The following is a 14,831-nucleotide window of genomic DNA, read 5'->3' as shown; positions in this document are numbered from 1 at the left end:
AGAGAATGTGTGGTGCCTGAAGTGTGGAGCTCTGTGGGCTTTCTCCATTGATCTACCTCTGAGTGAGGGGAAAGGAAGAAGATCCAGACTCACTTGTCTGTTCAGGGGTAGGTGAAGAGAGACAGGATAATGCAGAAATGATCCAAATGTATCAACAGAATGTGCTCTGGTCTGGACCGTAAATTTATCTATTAGACGTGATAGGAAAAATGAGCTGTTCCAGCAATGACCTCCTAACTATGGGACTGAGATTCGGTGAAAGCATCCCCACATAGAGTGTCAGGGTATTTGTGAAGCACAAATAAACTCACAGGGATGCAGGTGACATAGAGGCCATTTTGTCACTAGGAATGACAATATGTGCCCCAGAGAAGTTATGAGGGACTGGAATAGTGATTGATCATTTGAAAACTGAAGATCTGCAAATCATTTAACCATTCTTTGCTTTAGTTTTCTTCTCTGTGAGATGAAAATAACAAAACCTATCTCACAGATCTGTTGAGAGGACTGAATGTATATATACATTTAGAGAATTGCTATATTCCTCCTTTCCTTCATTCATTCAAGGTATGTATGGAGTGCATACATTTCAGGATATGGTGACAAACGAAAAAAAGAAATCTCTGTGGCATATAGTCTAAGAAGAGAAGACATATAATAAAAGGTAAACTCTCCAAAAATTAATTTAAAAAATAAAAGGTGAACTCTAAAACAAAAGATAGTAATAAAGTGTTATCATGGGAAGTTAACTAGCAGTTATTTTAGAATGTCAGGCAAGGCCTTCATGGTGAGATAAAATTAAGATGATGCCTGAGTGAGAAGTTTATAGCCAGTGTCTCATTAGCATGATAAGTCCACCAGGCAGAAAAATAGGCAGGTGCAAAGGCCCTAACTTAGGCTAAAATGTGCTGTATTTGAGACACCAGAAGACCAGGGAGGCCATAATGTAGTGGGTAAATTTGTGTGAATTGGTGCCTCGTCAGAATTATTTTCTTGCTAGGTAATAGTTGTCATTCATAGAATGGATATATGAAAACACACTCCTGGGAATAATAGGTTTATCATTGTCTATAATAATGACCGTGGCATATGAAAACAATACCAAAGAAACATCAGATTGCCACAGCCTGATAGACTGCAAATAGATACCAATTCTGATTATGAACCACAGGGGCAAGTCATACACAAATTCATGAAATACATTAGCTTTGCTAAATTTAATAAAATTTACCATCGACTTTCTTGAAGCCTTAGCATAAAGTGAACCAGCCTGTGCTGAATTCTGCAGGGTCTAAAAAGGCTGGGCTCAAATTTACTGCCAGTCAGCACCTGGGCTCCTTCTCCACAGTTGACCAAAGCTAAAGAGCAGGACATTATGCATACTGAATGCTCTTCTGGGATGTTCTCCTTGATAAAATATGTCAAGATCTGAGAAGAAAGGATTTTTGAAAAAAGTACATAAATAAATTATTGGCATCAAAGTCAACAAAGGTTTAGTATATGAGACTTGGTAAATCTGCAACAATCTATCTGTATTGTAGTTACACAGAGATAAACTGAATATTGATTTTGTTTTCTCTAATAAAAATACAAACTTGGGCTCTAAGTTTACTTCTTAATGAGAAGCCATTAATTAATTTGTTATGGACTCCTTTAAACATTATTTTTATGTATATTTGCATAAAATAATTGTGAGAAAACTTCATATAACTTCTCTATAAGTTGCTTTGGTTTTGAATGTCCAAGTTGACATATTCTGTCTCAAAAATAAGTTAAAATATTACCTAGTACATATTTTAAGTCAATATAATTACTAAGGTGATTATTATTAAATCCATTTTAATTTGTATTCTTTTAGACAAAATAAAATGCTTTAACATTTAATAAACATTGGCTTCCACATTAACTTTTATTCTATAAGCTGTTTATTATGTTAAATATTAGATTTCATACAAGTAGGAAAAAACATTTTGCTAAAGGCATAAAAGGTAACAACATATTTTATATAAAAGCATGCTCTGAAATTGATGATCTTGAAAATACTGGATATAATGCCATAGATTTTCTGTTGTATATGATAAACTAATTGGTAATTATTCAGGGTAGTGAGAAAGACTTTGCTTTGGATATCGTAGAATAACAGAAAATAGAATATGCATTATTGAAACCAATTGATAATATACCAATATATGTGTACATAATCTTGGGAACCATTCTACTTCACATAGAAAACACTGTAACTTCTGTATAGCTAAAATATCACTAGCAAAGAAACAAAAGAATTTTATTGTTCCCATAATAAAATGCATGAAATCAACTCCATGCAGTTTTATGGCTATGAAATATTTAAGAATCAATCACAAATCTTATGAATGGTATTTCAGCCCTTACAGGCACGAGTGCTTCTGCTGATTCTCAAGCACACAGTTGCGTGGGCCACAATTATTTTAGTTTAGAGACAGTAGTCAACCCTTAAAGTAAACCCTTTGTACTCATTCTTAAGCTAATGATGCAAGCCATACTTTTTAAAGATTACTTTATTCCATAAGTTCTTGATAAATGTAGTCAACCAATATATTTTTGTTTCATTTTACATTGTGCTATAATATTGTCCTGGGCCTCCAATGAGATCAATAAATATCATCCATTTGAATTTTCATGTACCAAAAGGTAATAATGCAATTTAATAATTTTACTTTAATCCACCAGAACTTGTTTCTATTTTATCTATGTATATTTGTGTGAATGTATACTTGTCAACCTAAGCTTTTCTGCCATTCCTTAACTTAAATTTATAGAAAACAAATTTAATATGAATAAGATTTTATTAAAAATTTGTATTTATATGTGAAAGTGACTAATCAATAAACAGCACAGTTATTAACAGAATACATTACCTAATCCAAAGCACCAGTAATAAGTTAAACGATTACAACTTTGTACAGGTCATCCCTGTTATAACAGGTAGATCATTTTTTAACTTGGTAAAGTATTTGAGGTTTAGTTATAAGCAAAAATAATATTTTAAAAGTTTGCACTGTGTTACCAAGACTATAAGGAATTAATCTTTTGTGGAAGAAATACATGATTTATGAGTGTAGAACCTTATAATATTTTTCATAAATTTCCTCAGGTAATTGTTTTTATATAATTTCACCAAATGACATATTTCCTTTTCTCGTAAGCATTCCTAGGAATATCAGACACAAGAAAAGTCATCTTAAAACAGATTTGTTAAGGGAAATAATGAACTATAAATATGTATATATATATATAAAATAACATCAACAGATAAAATAACAACTTATGAAATGTGATATATAATTCACATCAGTAATGAGAAATCTTGAACCATCTCAACCTGTAAAAACTCTTTACCCCCTAAATAATGATAATTTAGACTTTCTTGAATAGGGTTTTAAGATGGTTGAGGGCTTTTGTAATACTCAACCTCAAAATGCCTAAATGCTTTTACAATATACTTTCACCATATGCTTTCACAATCACCCTCTCTGAAACTGCCAGCCTCTTTACTACATAGGCTGTACTAATGTCCAAATACCTAGGCTTTGAACATTTCACCTCTTACCTTTCAAGAAGCTATTATCTGCCCACGTAAAACACCACTGTACAAAGCCCAACACTGAATAGCCTTCCAAATCAAACTTTTGCTTTTCACTAGCCTGTATCTTCCAAAAGTAAACATGGATTTCTTTTTAGCAATTTTCTTTATCCAGATGGAATCATGCTTTGCCTTCTGATTTATTCTGATATTTTATTCAACTTTATGTCTATGAGATTTTCTCTGGATGTCAAGTGTCATGACAGAAGTATGTGATTTGTATTCATTGCTCTATAGCATGTTTCTCAGTCTCAGTACTTTTCATATTTTGGACTGAATAATTCTTTGTTATTCAAGACCATCCTAAGCATAAAAAGATGTTTAGCAGCACCCCTGGACTATATTCACTAAGCATACCAGTAGCATCCCCTTAAGTTGGAACAACCAAAAGTATCTCCAAATGTTCCCAGTGTTTGGTGATAAAAATTACCTGTTGAGGACCACAGTTAAATGATATTCAGTTGTTGGTTTCTATCATATATCTATTTATCCACTTCATTGCAGTGCACTCTTGACTGACTTGAGTTTTGGTAATAGTATGGATTTATCCAAGAAAAATAAGGCCACTCATATTATCCTGATAATACAGAAGTTCAGTATATAAACTAGAGTTTACACAAATTTCGTGAGAAATTTACAATTATTGCGAGGACAAATATATGGAAATTGTGACTAAATGTAAACACAGATAAGAAGAAATTTCAGGAAGCAGATGGAGATCTCAACCTGAGTCACAAAAATAGTTATTTCTCAAAGGCCCCCAGGAAAACTGGAAGATTATTAAGGATCTATGAGAAAGCTCTCAACAGTCTGCAGCAGCAAATTAGATTTCTGAGTGCTCACTGCAAAACTACTGTAAATCACACATCTAACAGCCAACTGTCAGGCCACAAACCACCTTTGCCTTGCGCAAATCAGGGTCTCTGTTCCTCTTCACTTTCCAATATGAATTACTCTCATTGGCAAAATTCAGCCCTGACTGATATCAGGAAAGGGATTCTGGAAAACATTCTATGCTTCTCTTTTGCATTTCAGGAGAAGGTCAGAGCATACTTGATTTATAGTAAACAATTCAGCATAAAAGCTGCTCAGTTTTACATGTTCCTTTAGATCGAATGTGGCCTTATTTGTGTGGAATGTGCACTAAGGAGTGATATTGCTGGGTCACAGAGTATGTGGGTGTTTATCTTTGTATATGATGCTAAAAATTTTTCCAGAGTTGTATCAATTTATCCTCCCATCAACAATGTAGGACAATATCAATTGTTTCATCCTATCACTTTGCATATTTTACTTTTTGTTTTGTTTCATTTTCAGTCATTCTGGTAAGTCCATAATACCTTATTGTGGCTTTAATTCATATTTTCTTCATATCTAATTATCATCATTAAGCAATTTTTCTTCATATCTAATTATCATCATTAAGCAATTAAAATTCTTTTTTAGCTATTTGGGTATCTCCTGGTGTGCAGTTCCTATTCAAAACCTTTTCCAACATTTTATTAGGGTCTTTCTTTTTTATCTATTTGTAGAAATATAACTATATATCCTTCTATATGTGTATATAGAGTACACATATATACACAGCACACAATAATACACTTATTCCTATGTTTACATCTCCATCTATATCCAGATCTAGATAGATCACTGAATCTTGTTTTTTAATTCTCTAAATGTTTTATTCTTTTTCTAGTTGGAGCTAACAGGGTTACATAGAATTCTAAGAAATAATATGGAGACATCCTGGATGCCCTTACCTCAGTTTCCTCAAACAGTATTGTGCAAAACTAGAGTATAATATCAAAAACAGAAGAATGACCTTGATACGGTCCAGTTTTCACCAATTTACAATATCACTTGTATGTGTAGCTGGCTCTATACCCTTTTGTCATTTAATAGATTCATGTGACCACCAATCCCACCCAAGGATACCATATGGTACTTATTTTGACAGACATAACCACCTCTCTCCCTCCATCCTCCTAAACACTGGTGACAATAATTTGTTTTCTATGTTTATAAATCTGTCATTTGGAGAATAAATGGAATCATATAGTAAATAATCTTTGGAGAATATTTTTAATTCCTTTGACATCTATACATTTGTATGTATCAATAATCTTTTTTTAAATTCTGTTATTGATATCCCACAGAGCTTTCAAAAGGAACAAACTCTACTGACACCTTGACTCAAACATCTAGTCCCCAGAACTGTGAAATAAATTTTCATTGTTTAAGCCACCAAGTTTGTGGTACTTTGTTAAGGCAGCCCTCACAAACTAATATAATTGCTGATAGTGTTTGTTGTATTTGTTACTGCGAGAATCATGTTAAAATTTCCTTATTTACTAGTATTTCTTTAACTTTCATCAGGTTTTGCTATTCATTATTTGAAGCTGCAATTACATACAAATTGAGAATTGTTTATCTTTCTACCGAATTCAAACTTTTATCATAATGAAATATTCCTCTTTATTTATTTATTTTACTATTTCTTACTTTAAATGCTAATATATGTAGGACAATTATACTAGATCAGCTAATATTTGTATAATATACACTTTCAGTTGGCAGTTATATTTTTAGCATTTTAAGAAAGTCTTTTTTTCTTGTTTTCATTGTTTCTGTAGAAAAATCAGCTGCCACTTCCATCTTTGCTTTATTAAAAGAAATGTAATTTTTATTCTGACTGCTTTGAAGATTATGTCTTTATCTTTGGTTCTGAAATTTTTTATGAGTCACTTTGGCATGATTTTTCTTTGTATTTCTTCTAATTGGAGTCCATTGAACTTTGTGAATTATAGGTTTTATGTCTGCCTATGTTGGAAAATTCTCAGGAAATATTATTTCAAATATATATTCTTCCATCCTATTATTCACTTCTCATTGCATTCCCATATTTTTACAGGCTTTTCAAATTTCCCATTCTACATGTGTTTGAAGGTATTCTGACTCTTTTTTTTTTTTCAGTTCCCTAATTTCCCTTCTGCCATATGTAACCCAATAATAAGCCTAGTTCTTTAATTCTTATATTCGGTCTGGGTATTTTTATTTCCATATTTTTAAGTTGATATAGGTTTTATTTTTCTAATAAGTCTCCATTTTTTTTCAGTTTTTGAACATATAATCATTATTAAGTCCATTATTTTCAAAAGTCTGGGATCGTTAGATAACCTGTGGATCTGTTTTTTATAGTCTATGTTTTGGGAGTGGGTACTCGGATTGAACTCAGGGGCACTCAACCACTGAGCCACATCCCAGTCCTATTTTTTATTTTATTTAGAGGCAGGTTCTCCCTGAGTTGCTTAATGCCTCATGGTTGCTGAGGTTGGCTTTGAACTTGCCATCCTTCTGTCTCAGTCTCCCCAGCAGCTGGGATTACAGGTGTGTGACACAGCACCCAGCTATAGTCTGTATTTTTTAAACTTGATTTTCATTCAGTTTTTGGACACATATGGTCATTTTTAATGACAGACACTGTACATAAAAATTGGAGAGTCTCTAACAGATGATTTTCTTTAAAGGAGGAGTAATCATCTTCAATCCTGCCTAGAGTATTTTGGTGGATCACCCTAATCCAGTCAAGGAAAGGTACAGAGATTCTTAAAGTTGAACTTTGGTTAGCTCTTACCTCCCAGGGACAGACCTGGCTCTTAAAACATATCCCTTCAGTGGAAGGAAGAGTGTTCATGGGGGTCACCCAGTTTGTTGATTTCTATACTCCTGCTTCATTTTCTCTAGAATTGAGTACTGAGATATTGCTCAATTCAACAGATCTAAAACTACACCTTGCTACTTGTTTTCTGATGTCTCTTCCTGAACACCATACATTTTAGGAAGCTATCAAAAGCCTTCACATAATTTTCATGTGATCTCTTACTCATTACCTGTAGTTATTCATTTTTACCTTCAAATTTAATTCTTAGAATGCCCAAACACTAACTTCTGTCTCCCCAGCACGAGACCACTGTAAGACTCAGGTTTTCCATTTCTCTTCTGCCTTCTCATTCATGGAGTCCATAAAACCCTAAGGAAAACTTCAGATGAGCCTGAGGCTCACATGAGTCTGCCTATCTTGTCTTCAGACTTCAGGACCCTCTAGTTCTGTATATCATGTTGTTCACTAAGTCTTTCAAAGGGTTGTTTTATGTACTCATCTAGCCTTTATATTTGTTTAGAGGAAGGTTAATCTGATACAAGCTACCTTGTTATGATTGACAGTGAAAACTACTGAATTAAGAGATTTCCATCTCTTTAATAAATGTGACTTCCCTGAATACTGACAAATACCTGATACAGTAATCTCTATCCATAGAATTGCCATTTTCTCTATCAATTTATATTGAATTTTCTTCTTCACTACTCTGTGATGGTGGTGGTGGTTTACCACATCATACCTTTAGGCAACTAGAAATGTTGCCAGATCAAATTTAACCTAAGAGGGATTTTTTTTTCTTTTGATGATTGTTATGTTTCCAGTGTAATAAAACAAGATGCCCTCCCAGTTACAGCAGTTCCAGATTTCATAGTTAAGAAAGTCCGTATCTGCTATAACAATTTTTAACAGATATATAAGCGTATTTTCCTTTAAAAATACCCAAACACATTTTTAAAGAACATTTAATATCTGAGCAATTGTATGATCCTTTATTGGTACTGTATTATGCCTATATTGAAAATTTGATTGTAAGTAACCCTCAGGAAGTCAGTAGAACATTTTAAAGTGTTCTGAACTGGCTTATTTAAAATCCACTATCCAAAAAGTACTTGAAGTGCCTATAACTCAGCTAGCTCAAGACATAATCACGCAGTGGAACTTTATATCCCATATGCTAAAGTATCTCATTGAATAAAAAAGGTACATTAATGTCTGCTATGCAGAGAAATTCAATGTTAATTTTTTGACTCTCAGCCAGTGAATTTTGCTGAGTCTGTCATGGTAAATATAAGATTTTCAAAGAATTGTCCAGAGAAATCAGCCCATGAGATTTTTTTTTTTTTTTTAACAATGGAGGCTTTCTTATCAAAGAAATTGTTTGCTGTAAAATGGGAGGAGGTGGTAGTGTTGGTGTATAAAAACTTAGATTATTCTACTTACAATTGCACTGGATTTCATTCCTATTCATTCCTGTGAAACAGGAATGGAAGTTTATGGGTATCTGTAAGATAGATCAGCACTTTAAATCGCATCTGTTCAGTTTTACTGCAAGCTGATGTCTTATTAAAACCAAACAACAGCATACTTTAGAGCCAAAAATTATTATAAGACCGTCATACCACAAAAAATATGAAACAAACAAAACAAGATATAGTGAATAGAGCTACTTATTAAGCATGAAAATGATCCTCATCTGGGATTATTTGGATGCAACATAAGAAGCATTTCATTCCTTAGTTGTCATTCCTGCAATAAATGCTAAATTATAGCTATATATTTTCTAGAAATACATAGATATCCTATCTTAAAGCAGGAACTGAGAGAAGTAATATACACTAGGATGGGTTTTTTTTGTTAAAGAAAATAAAAATAGAAAAAGAGATGTAAGTAAAAAGTATTGATTTATGAAGTGGTAAATAAAAATTAGGGCCACAGGTTATACATGGAATTTAGAAGCAGCTTCAGAGTATTTTGAGGGAACTATGTTATTTGATTTTCAAAGCACACAGGCAGGATCATAGACCCAATACAACCTTAACTCAAATTACAATAGAGAATTCAATAAACTGCTTAGGTAGGGTGTGTGGAGGGGATTGCTATTCATCTCATAATTTCCTAAATATTAAAAAATTATATCTTTTTATTTATCAAAGGAGCTAACTTTATGCATTTAACTTTTTACAGGACGAGATCAAACATCCATTACTATAATTCTGATGATTTTTAATAAAGTAAAATTTGCTTTTGTGAAATATCCAATTATTAATCATCATAAGGTGGTGTATTATTTTAATTAAAATGACTGACCTGAATAATGTATGAATATGTGAATACATAAATATTTAATTACTCAATATGCAATGATATTATGAAATATCTCTGATCAAGTGAATGTGCATAGAGCTAACTACCTTGAAATATTTGGATATTCTCCTCCGGGTCATTTAAAGAATAAATATCAATTTTATTTGGAATCAATAGACTCAATCTTCACCCTCCTATTGATAAATTTTAAAGCTTGCTCTGGATTGAGAATTAATGAGCAATTTACTAGAACACTAAATTAATGGAATTTCATAGAAATGATCTGGAATTACCACATAAGTGTGCACAGTTGTCAGGGCACAACTGATGGAATAACTCTGCATTCTTCATTTGATAAGAAGAGGAATTCAGTGAAAAATATTTTTTAACACCAAGACATCTCATGCTAACTTTAAAGTTCAGTGGAGGATAGTCTACTGTGTTTTCACTTATTAATCAATGTATACACTCATTATAAGCCATTTGCAAATATTTATTAATTACTCACCATAATATAACCTTGGTTTCTTACATCTCTTTTCATGCTGTTGGAACCATTTTATTACCAAAATGTTTCTTTTATTTTTCCTGTATTCACTTCTATTAAAATATCCTTTTTTTTACTTCCTTACTACATTTACTATTAAAATATTCTAATTTCAAAACAGTTGATAAGCTTTATCCAAAGAATCCAGTTCCATAACAGATTCACTTTCCTCAAAAATGTAATGCTTCCCTACATAATATGAAAAGACAAAATTATATGTTTGTCTTAGTCTCTTTGGGCTGCTATAACAAAATACCATTGTCTTGGTAGTATCAACAATATCACCATCTGTCTCACAGTTCTGGAGGTAGGAAAGAGAACTCTTGTCTTCCTCTTCTCATAGTCACTAATCTCATCATGAGAAACCTGCCTTCAACACTGAAGCTAAACCCAATTACCACCCAAAGTCCCTGCCTCCAACTATTATTAGATTGGGGGTTAGGACCAGGTAAGGACTTCAGTATCAGAATTTAGAAGAGACACAATCACGCAGCACAGAGCAATGCACATTAAAACTTCGATGAACTCTGTATATATCTCTCATTTTTTCTTAATTTTCATGCATTTTTTTCTGAAAGCATTAATAAATGTCCGTGTCTAGAAAACCATGATAAATGCAGGACATGAGAGTTTGAAGTTCTTAAGTTCATTAAGAATTCACAATTTTGTGGCAGAGAAACGCACATGAACAAATAACCATGACTCTAGAGGCTGAGGCAGGAGGATTGCAAGTTCAAGGCCAGTCTTAACAACTTAGTGAGACCCTGTCTTGAATTAATTTTGAAAGGACTGAGGATGTACCTCAGTGGTAAAGTACCCCTGGGTTAAATATTCCCAGGGACCAAGGAAGATTTACAATAGGAGTTAAGAAACAAGCTGTGTCTTAAAGTGCCCTCACTAGGAAGCTAGATGGAAGAAATATAGACAGCACTCTGGGCAAAAAAAGCATATGCAAATGGAATACCCCCCCCCCCCAGAAAATAACTAATTCAGAAATGGTGAATAGTGCTGTGAAGCTGTGTTATATTTATTTACACACATCCTTTTTGGTACTGCCATAAGGTGAAGATGGAAAGGGAAATTTGAACCGGACTATAAAGGGCTTTATCTGACATGCCAAAGAGCTTGGGCTTTACTTGGTAGATGCTAGGAAACCATCAAAATTTGGATGAGTGCTTTTGATGTACCCTTTTCTGTATACTTCTAAAACATCTGCATGCATTAACTTATTTCATGCTTATGACAACTCTACAAGGTAAAACTTGATATTTTCTTCAGTTTATAGGTAAAGAAACTTCATCTTTTGTAAGATCACTCCAGGGAGAAGTGACAGAACCAAGTTCCAAACTCCAGGTTTTCTGATTTCAGAGACTGCACCACTCACTTCTGCACTATATAAAATAAAGTCTCTCAAGGTTCTTTTTAAAATTAAGTACAAGTAACTGATTCAACGTTTTCATGCTAGCTTCCTCTTCTTCTTGCTTTCCTTATCCTGGATTTGGGATAAGCTTGCTTTGGTAGATGGGAGTTGGAACTGTGAGGGACAATGGACATCCATTGAATCTTTCTAAACATTTTTTTGTGTACTTGAAAAAATAACTAGAAACAATAAGGGGAAGCTAAATAATATCTCCCATAAAAAATCTATTACTGCACTCCACTGGATTTTAATGCTTGCTCTAAAATATTATTGATATGCTCAATATCTTTCTTTTAATTTCCCAAGTAGCTTCCAGAGAATTTAGGTGAGGTACATAATAAAAAAGATAATAAGTGGTATATGAAAGGTGATGGAGTTTAAATTTAAAAACATATTTTTCAACCCTTCTAATAAATATTGATATTTCAAGGCCCTTTTTAAAGTTTTTGCTACAGGGAAAAGATGGCAACATTAATAGAGATTCTAAATAGATACAAATTTTAAATGATGTTATATGATATAGAACTATGAAGAAGACTCTGCTTTTATCATCTGTTTCCTGTTTGGTGACCTTGAAACATTATTATGATTCTATTCAACTGAGTTCTTGATTTATGATTTGCAAATTTAACACAAGCTCTGGTAATTCTAATTCTAATATGAATATTTTTTTGAAATTCTTCTTTTATTGGGCAACATCTTTATCCTAATCCTTCTTTACAGCTTGACATAAATTAATTATCTGGTCCTCACTCCATCTAATGCCCTGTAAAAGACCATAACTCTTCATCAAGATTGACACATTACTCATAGAACTTGATTGCAGTAGTAATAAACACTCATGTCAATAGATCCTTTCAGTGTCCACTGGTTAATTTACAGAAGCTCTATAATTATTATAATGAAATTATAATATGATATTTTCTTAAATATTTATCCAATTTATAATAACCCTATGAATGATTATTTAGAAAATTATTCATACCAATGAGCAATAGTATATATAACAATTACTGTTTAAATGGGCACCAAAGTTTTATTGACATTTTTATCTGAGTATTTAATATAAACCTGAAATTTTAATACAATTGGAAATTAGAAACTCCAGTTGTACACAATTGTTTTCCTTTCTATTGTGGTAATTTTTCTTTCTCAGTTTCCACATACAATTAAACAAATCATATAAGGTAGAGTTGCCCAAGAATGAGCATTACTAAGGCTAACCAATACACACATTAAAATAAATGAAATAAAATGGAAATTAAAGAAAATTCCTAGGAAAATCCAGTTTTATTATTGTATTAAAACACTTACCAATAAATTCTCACTTCATTTTTCTATGTTCTTTAATCCCTTGTAGCATAGTGAGATAATTCCAGTTAAACAGTAAATCAAGATAGAGGTAAATTTTATAAACCAAAATTAAGAAATGCACAACAGAATATATGAATATTTTCTATAATTAAGTGCTCTAGCAAAGGTAAAATGTTTGGAATTTTGCTTAAGTTCCAAGGTCGAAAGGGCTATATATGGAGTAAGTAATTCAATCAGAAAGCATGGAGACATCAGTTTAGACCTCATTAGCATAAAAGCCATATCATTGCATATTACAATGTTTCACAAAGATTCAATTTTTAAAATAGTTATTTATATAGAATCTTGAATTTCAGAGCACAGCAAAATGTTATCACAAGTTGATTTTTTCCAGACACTAAAATTACTTATTATGCCCCACCTCCAAGTCTTTGATACCAAAATAAAAATACTTTCCTATTTTAAGTTATCTCACATGAGTAATCTTTGAGTTTAAAACCAATAGAAGTGGTCTGCTTAATCAGTGTGTCATATCCATCATTTAAAAGATAGAATTTTAGAGTTTGATTTTACCGTGATTTTATATTAGAACAGTGCGAACACATAATTTAGAATTGATATTGGCTTTTATAATTGGATGGTACTACCTTATGTGATCATCAGAAGTATATAAAAATCTGAGTAAGAGAAGGAATGTAAAACAAAAATGAGTATAAATTTAAAAAATAAATGAGGTAGAATTAGTGCATAGTAATATAAATTCATGTACATCTAAAAATAGGTATGTTTCAACATACACAAATATGCATGCTTTAAAGTCAACCAAGGACTGAAAAAGTGCTCTTTTCAGTCCACACCCCTGTGGCTCTTGCTTCCCCGGCTGGAGGCGAAGATAGGGCAGCTGACCAGAGCACGGGCCATTTTGGAGAAATCTCTCCTGAAGAACCCAAAGAACCCGGGGCTATGGTTGGAGTCTGCGCAACTGGAGTACCGAGGAAGAACATTTCCAACACACTCATGGCAAGGAGCTGCAGAAGTGGCCCAGCGCTGGGATTCTGTGGTCTGATGCTGTCTTCCCAGAGGCACGGCCCCAGAGGAAGACCAAGAATGTGGATGCCCTGAAGAAGTGTGAGTATGACCCCCATGTGCTGTGGTCAAGCTCTTCTGGAGTGAGTGGGAGATCACCAAGGCCCGGGAGTGGTTCCATTGCATGGTTCACTGCATAGTGAAGATTGACTCTGACCCGGAGGACGCAACCGCCTTCTGCAGGTTCAAGCTGCAGCACCGCAGCGTGGAGCAGCAGAAGGAGGTGAGGAAGCTCTGTGAAGATGCAGAGCTTGGGCATGGGGAGCTGTGGTGCCAACTGACAGAGGAAGATCGGAGAGATCCTAGTGGTGGTGGTTGCCCGCATCAAGAACACCTTCTGATGACCCAGTCTGGGGCACGGGTGGTACCATGGTGGCTCATGGATATTCACGGGCAAGGTTGACTATCTATCCATCATTCATAAAAAAATAAAGTCAAAAAAGAAGTAGTGAAGAGGTGTTCACATTTTTTGATACTAGGATTAAACCCAAGGGCACTTTACCACTGAGCTACATTTCCAATCCTTTTTAGTTTTTATTTTGAGACAGGGTCTTGCTCAGTTTCTGAGACTGGCCTCGAATTTGTCATACTCCTGCCTCAACCTACCAAGTCACTGGGATTACAGACGTGAGCCACCTTGTCTGGTTCAAATTTTTGTTAATAGGTCTAGGATGTAGCTCAGTAACTCTAGCACGTCCAAGGCTCTGGGTTCAATCCCCAGCACTGTGGGGGAAAAAATCTTAATACTGGTTCTTTCTGGGAGAAAAGAAAAATTGATATGTTCATAAGTGTATCCATAGATGTAGAGAGACTTTTATTTATTACTCCACTTCTCTATTTTCATCTTTTTTTATTTCAAAAAACCACGTTTATGAAT

The sequence above is a fragment of the Sciurus vulgaris genome (genome assembly GCF_902686455.1).
Source record: "Sciurus vulgaris genome assembly, chromosome: 5".
In the NCBI taxonomy this organism is placed as follows: domain Eukaryota; kingdom Metazoa; phylum Chordata; class Mammalia; order Rodentia; family Sciuridae; genus Sciurus; species Sciurus vulgaris.
This window is presented reverse-complemented; position numbering follows the sequence as displayed.